This window comes from Cherax quadricarinatus, chromosome 31 (assembly GCF_038502225.1).
Source record: "Cherax quadricarinatus isolate ZL_2023a chromosome 31, ASM3850222v1, whole genome shotgun sequence".
Lineage (NCBI taxonomy): Eukaryota > Metazoa > Arthropoda > Malacostraca > Decapoda > Parastacidae > Cherax > Cherax quadricarinatus.
Genome location: NC_091322.1, coordinates 21,286,875 through 21,296,614, shown reverse-complemented (window position 1 = coordinate 21,296,614; position 9,740 = coordinate 21,286,875).

Sequence of the window (9,740 nt, the reverse complement as noted above, 5' to 3'; positions counted from 1 at the left end):
TTCAGACTTTCCTTCAGGCTAGGCTGTACAGACCTTCTTGCAAGCTAGGCTATTCAAAACTTCCTGCAAGATAGGCTGTTCAGAACTTCCTGCAGTATAGGCTGTTCAGACCTTCCTGGAGGCAAGGCTGTTCACACTTTCCTGCAGGCTTGGCTGTTCAGACCTTCCTGCTTGCTAGACTATTCAGACCTTCCTGCAGGCTATTCTGCTCAGACATTCCTGCAGGCTTGACTATTAAAACTTTCCTGCAGAATAGGCTGTTCAGACCTTCCTGCAGGGTAGGCTGTTCAGACCTTACTGCAGGCTAGGCTGTTCAGACCTTCCTGCCGGCTAGGCTGCTCAGCCCTTCTTGCAGGTTAGGCTGTTCAAAAACCTTCTTGCAAGCTAGGCTGTTCAGATCTTCCTGCAGGCTAGATTATTAAGAACTTCCTGCAGGCTAGGCCGTTCAGACCTTCCTGCAGGCTAGGCTGTACAGACCTTCTTGTAGGCCTGATTATTCAGAACTTAATGCAGGCTAGGCTGCTCAGCCCTTCTTGCAGGCTAGGCTGTACAGACCTTCCTGCAGGCTAGTCTATTTAGACCTTCCTGAAGGATAGGCTGTTCAGATCTTCCTGCAGGCTAGGCTGTTCAGACCTTAATGCAGGCTAGGCTGTTCAGACCTTCCTGCAGGCTATGCAGTACAGACATTCCTGCAGGCTAGGCTCTTCAGACATCCCTGCAGGCTAAGGATGTACAGACCTTCCTGCAGACTATGCTGTACAGTCCTTCCTGCAGGCCAGGCTGTACATACCTTCCTGCAGGCTAGGCTGAACAGATCTTTCTGCAGGCTAGGCTGTACACACCTTCCTGCAGGCTAGGATCTTCAGACCTTCCTGCAGACTAAGGCTGTACAGACCTCCATGCAGGTTAGACTATTCAGACCTTTTTGCAGGCTAGAATATTCAGACCTTCCTGTAGGATAGACTGTTCAGATCTTCATGCAGGATAGGCTGTACAGACCTTCCTGCAGGCTACACTGTTCGGATCTTCCTGCAGGCTATGCAGTACAGACCTTCATGCAGGCTAGGCTCTTCAGACTTTCCTGCAAGCTCAGGCCGTACAGACCTTCCTGCACGCCAGGTTGTACAGACCTTCCTGCAGGCTAGGCTATTCAGACCTTCCTGCAGAATAGACTGTTCAGACCTTCATGAAGGACAGGTTGTACAGACCTTCATGCAGGCAAGTCTATTCAGACCTTTTTGAAGGCTAGGCTGTGCAGACCTTCCTGCAGGCTAGATTATTCTGACCTTCCTGCAGGCTAGGCTGTACAGACCTTCCTGCAGGCTAAGGCTGCACAGACCTTCCTGCTGGAAAGACTATTCACACCTTCCTGCAGGCTAGGCTGGACAGACCTTCCTGCAGGTTAGGCTGTACAGACCTTCCTTAAGGCTAGGCTGTTCAGACCTTCCTGCAGGCTAGGCTGTACAGACCTTCCTGCAGGCCAGGCTGTAAAGACCTTCCTGCACGCCAGGCTGTACAGACCATCCTGCAGGCAAAGCAGTACAGACCTTCCTGCACGCCAGGCTGTACAGACCTTCCTGCAGGCAAAGCAGTACAGACCTTCCTGCACGCCAGGCTGTACAGACCTTCCTGCAGGCAAGGCTGTTCCTGCAGGCTGTTCAGGCTGTACAGACCTTGCAGGCCAGACAACTCAGAACTTCCTGCAGTCTAGGCTGCTCAGACCTTCCTGCAGGCTAGGCTTTACAGACCTTCCTGCAGGCTATGCTGTTCAGAACTCCGTGCAGGCTAGGCTGCACAAACCATCCTGGAGGCTAGGCTGTTCAGACCTTCCTGCAGGCTAGGCTGTACAGACCTTCCTGCAGGCCAGGCTGTTCAGACCTTTCTGCAGACTAGGCTGCACAGACCTTCCTGCAGGCTAGGCTGTTCAGACCTTGATGCAGGCTAGGCTGTTCAGACCTTCCTGCAGGATAGGCTGTGCAGACCTTCCTGCAGGCTAGACTATTCAGAACTTCCTGCAGGCTAGGCTGCACAGACCTTCCTGCAGGCTAGGCTGTCCTGCAGGCAGACAGACTTCCTGCAGGCCTTCCTGCAGGCTGTGTCAGACCTTTCTGCAGGTTAGGCTGTTCAGAATTTTGTGCAGGCTAGGCTATTCAGATCTCCCTGCAGGCTAGGCTGTTCAGACCTTCCTACAGGCTAGGTTGCACAGACCTCCCTGCAGGCTAAGATGTGCAGAAGTTCCTGCAGGCTAGAAAATACAGACCTTCTAGCAGGATAGGCTGTTCAGACCGTCCTGCAGGATAGGCTGTACAGACCTTCCTGCAGGCTAGGCTTTTCAGACCTTTCCTTCCTGCAGGCTAGGCTCTTCAGACCTTCCTGCAGGCTCAGACTGTACAGACCTTCCTGCAGGCTAGGCTGTACAGACCTTCCTGCAGGCTAGGCTGTACAGACCTTCCTGCAGGCTAGGCTGTACAGACCTTCCTGCAGGCTAGGCTGTACAGACCTTCCTGCAGGCTAGGCTGTACAGACCTTCCTGCAGGCTAGGCTTTTCAGACCTTTCTGCAGGCTAAGGCTGTACAGACCTTCCTGCAGGCTAAGCTGTATAGTCCTTTCTGCAGGTCAGGCTGTACAGACCTTCATGCAGGCTAGGCTGAACAGACCTTCCTGCAGGCTAGGCCGTACAGACCTTCCTGCAGGCTAGGCTGTTCAGACCTTCCTGCAGGCTAGGCTGTACAGACCTTCCTGCAGGCTAGACTATTCAGACCTTCCTGCAGGCTAGGCTGTTCAGACCTTCCTGCAGGCTAGGCTGTACAAACCATCCTGGAGGCTAGGCTGTTCAGACCTTCCTGCAGGCTAGGCTGTACAGACCTTCCTGCAGGCCAGGCTGTTAAGACCTCACTGCAGGCTTATTCAGGCTGTAGGCTGTACAGACCTTCCTGCAGGCAGACCTTCCTGCAGGCTAGGCTGTACAGACCTTCCTGCAGGTTAGGCTCTACAGACCTTCCTTCAGGCTAGGCTGTTCAGACCTTTCTGCAGGCTAGGCTGTACAGACCTTACTTCAGGCCATGCAGTAAGGACCTTCCTGGAGACTAAGGCTGTACAGACCTTCCTACAGGCTAGACTATTCAGACCTTCCTGCAGGATAGACTGTTCAGACCTTCATGCAGGACAGGCTGTACAGACCTTCCTGCAGGCTAGGCTGTTCAGACCTTCCTGCAGGCTAGGCTGTTCAGACCTTCCTGCAGGCTAGGCTGTTCAGGGACCTTACTGCAGGCTAGGCTGTTCAGAATTTCCTGCAGGCTTGGCTGTACAGATTTCCCTTCAGGCTAGGCTGTACAGACCTTCTTGCAAGCTAGGCTATTCAGACCTTCCTGCAAGATAGGCTGTTCAGACCTTCCTGCAGGGTAGGCTGTTCAGACCTTCCTGCAGGATAGGCTGTTCAGACCTTCCTGCAGGCTAGCATGTTCAAACCTTCCTGCAGACTAGGCTGTACAGACCTTCATGCTGGCTAGTCTATTCAGACCTTCCTGCAGGCAAGGCTGTTCAGACCTTCCTGCAGGCTAGGCTGTACAGACCTTCCTGCAGGCTAGGCTGTTCAGACCTTCCTGCAGGCTAGGCTGTACAGACCTTCCTGCTGGCTAGTCTATTCAGACCTTCCTGCAGGCTAGGCTGTTCAGACCTTCCTGCAGGCTAGGCTGTACAGACCTTCCTGCTGGCTAAGCTGTGCAGACCTTCAGACCTTCCTGCAGGCTAGGCTGTACAGACCTTCCTGCAGGCTAGGCTGTACAGACCTTCCTGCAGGCTAGGCTGTTCAGACCTTCCTGCAGGCTAGGCTGTACAGACCTTCCTGCATACTAGGCTGTTCAGACCTTCCTGCAGGCTAGGCTGTACAGACCTTCCTGCAGGCTAGGCTGTACAGACCTTCCTGCAGGCTAGGCTGTACAGACCTTCCTGCAGGCTAGGCTCTTCAGACTTTCCTGCAGGCTAAGGCTGTACAGACCTTCCTGCAGGCCAGGCTGTACAGACCTTCCTGCAGGCTAGGCTATACAGGCCTTCCTGCAGGCTAGGCTCTTCAGACTTTCCTGCAGGCTAGGCTGTTCAGACCTTCCTGCAGGATAGGCTGTTCAGACCTTCTTCCAAGATAGGCTTTTCAGACTTTCCTGCAGGCTAGGCTGTACAGAGGCCTTCCTTAGGCTGTTCAGACTTCCTGCAGGCTAGGCTGTTCAGATCTTCCTGCAGGCTAGAATATTCAGACCTTCCTGCAAGCTATGCTATACAGACCTTCCTGCAGGCTGGACTATTCAGACCTTCCTGTAGGCTTAGCTGTTCAGACCTTCCTGCAGGCTAGGCTGTTCAGACCTTCCTGCAGGATAGGCTGTTCAGACATTCTTCCATGATAGGCTGTTCAGACCTTCCTGCAGGCTAGGCTGTTCAGACCTTCCTGCAGGCTAGGCTGTTCAGACCTTCCTGCAGGCTAGGCTGTTCAGACCTTCCTGCAGGCTAGGCTGTTCAGACCTTCCTGCAGGCTAGGCTGTTCAGGGACCTTTCTGCAGGCTAGGCTGTTCAGAATTTCCTGCAGGCTTGGCTGTAGACCTTCCTGCAGGTTAGGCTGTTCAGGCTAGGCTACCTTCGTGCAGGCTAAGCAGTAAAGACCTTCTTGCAGGTTAGGCAGTACAGACCTTCCTGCAGGCTAGACTATTCAGATCTGTCTGCAGGCTATGCTCTTCAGACCTTCCTGCAGGCTAAGGGTGTATAGACCTTTCTGCAGGTTAGGCTGTAGAGACCTTCCTGCAGGCTAGGCTATACAGACCTTTCATCAGGCTAGGCTGTTCAGACCTTCCTGCAGGCTAAGGGGTACAGACCGTCCTGCAGGCTAGGCTATTCAGACCTTCCTGCAGGTTAGGCTGTACAGACCTTCCTTAAGGCTAGGCTGTTCAGACCTTCCTGCAGGCTAGGCTGTACAGACCTTCCTGCAGACCAGGCTGTTCAGACCTTCCTGCAGGCTAGGCTGTACAGACCTTCCTGAAGGCCAGGCTGTTAAGACCTTCCTTCAGACTAGGCTGTACAGACCTTTTTGTAGGCTAGGCTGTACAGACCTTCCTGCAGGATAGGCTGTTTAGACCTTCCTGCAGGCTAGGCTGTAGAGACCTTCCTGTAGGCTAGGCTGTTCAGACCTTCCTGCAGGATAGGCTGTTCAGACCTTCCTGCAGGGTAGGCTGTTCAATCCATCCTGCAGCCTAGGCTGTTCAGACCTTCCTGCAGAATAGGCTGTTCAATCCATCCTGCAGGCTAGGCTGTTCAGACTTTCCTGTAGGCTAGGCTGTTCAGACCTTCCTGCAGGCTAGGCTGTTCAGACCTTCCTGCAGGCTAGGCTGTTCAGACCTTCCTGCAGGCTAGGCTGTTCAGACCTTCCTGCAGGCTAGGCTGTTCAGACCTTCCTGCAGACTAGGCTGTTCAGACCTTCCTGCAGGCTAGGCTGTTCAGACCTTCCTGCAGGCTAGGCTGTTCAGACCTTCCTGCAGGCTAGGCTGTTCAGACCTTCCTGCAGGCTAGGCTGTTCAGTCCTTCCTTCAGGCAGGGCTGTTCAGACATATGTGCAGGCTAGGCTGTTCAGACCATCATACAGGCTAGGCTCTTTTGACCTTCCTTCAGGCTACACTGTTCAGTGACCTTCCTGCTGGCCAGGCTGTGCAGATCTTCTTGCAGGCTAAGCTGTTCAGATCTTCCTGCAGGCTAGGCTGTTCAGACCTTGCTGCAGGTCAGACCGTGCAGACCTTCCTGCAGGCTAGGCTTAACAGACCTTCATGCAGGCTAGGCTGTACGCACTTTCCTGCAGGCTAGGATCTTCAGACCTTCCTGCAGGCTAAGGCTGTACAGTCCTTCATGCATGCTACACAATTCAGATCTTCCTGCAGGCCAGCTGCAGACTTCCTGCAGGCTAGGCTGTACAGACCTTCCTGCAGGCCTGTTCAGACCTTCCTGCAGGCTAGGCTGCTACAGACCTTCCTGCAGGCTAGGCTGTACAGACCTTCAGGACAGGCTGTACAGACCTTCCTGCAGGCTGCAGGCCAGGCTGTACAGACCTTCCTGCAGGCTAGGCTGTGTACAGACCTTCCTGCAGGCTAGGCTGTACAGACCGTCCTGCAGGCTAGGCTGTACAGACCGTCCTGCAGGCTAGGTACTTCCTGCAGGCTAGGCTGTTCAGACCTTCCTGCAGGCTAGGCTGTACAGACCATCCTGCAGGCTAGGCTGTACAGACCTTCCTGCAGGCTAGACTATTCAGACCTTCCTGCAGGATAGGCTGTTCAGACTTTCCTGCAGGATAGGCTGCAGAGACCTTCCTGCAGGCTATGCTGTTTAGACCTTCCTGCAGGCCAAGCTGTACAGACATTCTTGCAGACTAGGTTGTACGCACCTTCCTGCAGGCTAGGCTGTTCAGACCTTCCTGCAGGATAGGCTGTACAGACCTTCCTGCAGGTTAGGCTCTACAGACCTTCCTTCAGGCTAGGCTGTTTAGAATTTCCTGTATGCTAAGCTGTTTAGACCTTCCTGCCGGCTATGCTGTTGAGACCTTCCTGCAGGCTTGGCTGTACAGATTTCCCTTCAGGCTAGGCTGTACAGACCTTCTTGCAAGCTAGGCTGTACAGATCTTCCTGCAGGTTAGGCTGTTCACACCTTTCAGCAGGCTATGCAGTACGGCCATTCCTGCAGGCTTGGCTTTTCAGACCTTCCTGCAGGCTAAGGCTGTACAGACCTTCCTGCAGGCTAGGCTGTTTAGTCCTTGCAGGTCAAGCTGTACAGGCCTTCCTGCAGGCTATGATGAACAGACCTTCCTGCAGGCTAAGCTGTTTAGACCTTCCTGCAGGCTAGACTATTCAGACCTTCCTGCAGGATAGGCTGTTCAGACCTTCCTGCAGGATAGGCTGTTCAGACCTTCCTGCAGGCTAGGCTGTTCAGACCTTCCTGCAGGCTAGGCTGTTCAGACCTTCCTGCAGGCTAGGCTGTTCAGACCTTCCTGCAGGCTAGGCTGTTCAGACCTTCCTGCAGGCTAGGCTGTTCAGACCTTCCTGCAGGCTAGGCTGTTCAGACCTTCCTGCAGGCTAGGCTGTTCAGACCTTCCTGCAGACTAGGCTGTTCAGACCTTCCTGCAGACTAGGCTGTTCAGACCTTCCTGCAGACTAGGCTGTTCAGACCTTCCTGCAGACTAGGCTGTTCAGACCTTCCTGCAGACTAGGCTGTTCAGACCTTCCTGCAGGCTAGGCTGTTCAGACCTTCCTGCAGACTAGGCTGTTCAGACCTTCCTGCAGGATAGGCTGTTCAGACATTCTTCCATGATAGGCTGTTCAGACTTTCCTGTAGGCTAGGCTGTTCAGACCTTCCTGCAGGCTAGGCTGTTCAGGGACCTTCCTGCAGGCTAGGCTGTTCTGACCTTCCTGTGGGCTAGGCTGTTCAGGGAACTTCCTGCAGGCTAGACTGTTCAGACCTTCCTGCAGGCTAGACTGTTCTGACCTTCCTGCAGGCTAGGCTGTTCAGACCTTATTGCAGGCTAGGCTGTTCAGTGACCTTCCTGCAGGCTAGACTATTCTGACCTTCCTGCAGCCTAGGCCGATCAGGGACCCTCCTGCATGCTAGGCTGTTCAGGGACCTTCCTGCAGGCTAGGCTTTTCAGACCTTTCTGCAGGCTATTCTGTTCAGAAACCCTTCTGAAGGCTACGCTCTTGAGACCTTCCTGCAGGCTAGGCTGTTCAGACCTTCCTGCAGTTTAGGCTGTACAGACCTTCCTGTAGGCTAGACTATTAAGAACTTCCTGCAGGCTAGGATGTTTAGACCATCCTGCAGGCTAGGCTGTACAGACCTTCCTGCATGCTAGACTATACTGATCTCCCTGCAGGATAGGCTGTTTAGACCTTCTGCAGGATATGCTGTTCAGACTTTCCTGCAGGCTATGCATTACAGACCTTCCTGCAGGTTAGGCTCTTAAGACCTTCCTGCAGGCAAAGGCTGTACAGACCTTCTGGTAGGCCAGGCTGTACAGACCTTCCTGCAGGCTAGGCTGTATAGACCTTTTTGCAGGTTAGGCTGTACAGACCTTCCTGCAGGCTAGGATCTTCAGACCTTCCTGCAGGCTAAGGCTGTACAGACCTTCCTGCAGGCTAGACTATTCAGACCTTCCTGCAGGCTATGCTGTTCAGACCTTCCTGCAGGCTAGGCTGTACAGACCTTCCTGCAGGGTAGACTATTCAGACCTTCCTGCAGGCTAGGCTGTTCAGACCTTCCTGCAGGCAGGGCTGTTCAGACATTTCTGCAGGCTATGCTGTTCAGACCTTCATACAGGCTAGGCTGTTTAGACCTTCCTTCAGGCTATGCTGTTCAGGGACATTACTGCAGGCTAGGCTGTAAAGACCTTCCTGCAGGCTAAGCTCTTCAAACTTTCCTGCAGGCTAGGCAGTTCAGACCTTCCTGCAGGAAAGACATTTCAGACCTTCCTGCATGCTAGACTTTTCAGACCTTCCTGCAGGCTAGGCTGTTCAGACCTTCCTCCAGGCTAGGCTGTTCAGACCTTCCTGCAGGCTAGACTGTTCAGACCTTTCTTCAGGCTAGGTTGTTCAGACCTTCCTGCATGCAAGGCTTTTCATGGACCTTCCTGCAGGCTAAGCTGTTCAGACCTTCCTGCAGGATAGGCTGCTCAGACCTTCCTGCAGGCTAGGCTGTTCAGACCTTCCTGCAGGCTAGGCATTTCAGACCTACCTGCAGGAAAGGCTTTTCAGACATTCCTGCAGGATAGGCTCTTCAGACCTTCCTGCAGGTTAGGCTATTCAGACCTTCCTTCAGGATAGGCTGCTCAGACCTTCCTGCAGGCTAGGCTGTTCAGACCTTCCTGCAGACTAGACTGTTCAGACCTTCCTGCAGGTTAGGCTGTTCAGCGATCTTCCTGCAAACTTGGCTGTTCAGACCTTATTGCATGCTAGGCTGTTCAGACCTTCCTGCAGGCTAAGCTGTTCAGACCTTCCTGCAGGCTAGGCTGTTCAGGGACCTTCCTGTACGATATGCTGTTCAGACCTACCTGCAGGATAGGCTTTTCAGACATTCCTGCAGGATAGGCTCTTCAGACCTTTCTGCAGGTTAGGCTATTCAGACCTTCCTTCAGGATAGGCTGCTCAGACCTTCCTGCAGGCTAGGCTGTTCAGACCTTCCTGCAGGCTAGGCTGTTCAGACCTTCCTGCAGACTAGACTGTTCAGACCTTCCTTCAGGTTAGGCTGTTCAGCGATCTTCCTGCAAACTTGGCTGTTCAGACCTTATTGCAGGCTAGGCTGTTCAGACCTTCTTGCAGGATAAGCTGTTGAGACCTTCCTGCAGGCTAGGCTGTTCAGACCATAATGCAGGTTAGGCTGTTCAGGGATCTTCCTGCAGGCTTGGCTGTTCAGACCTTCCTGCAGGTTAGTCTGTTGAGGGACCTTCCTGCAGGCTAGACTGTTCAGGCATTCCTGCAGCCTAGGCTGTTCAGACCTTCCTGCAGACTAGTCTGTTCAGAAATTCCTGCATGCTAGGCTGTTCAGAACTTCCTGCTGGCTAGGCTGTTCAGAACTTCCTGCAGGCTAGGCTGTTCAGTCCTTCCTGCAGGCAGGGCTGCTCAGACATTTCTGCAGGCTAGGCTGTTCAGACCTTCCTACAGGCTAGGCTGTTCAGAACTTCCTTCAGTCTAGGCTGTTCAGGGACCTTCCTGCAGGCTAGGCTGTTCAGA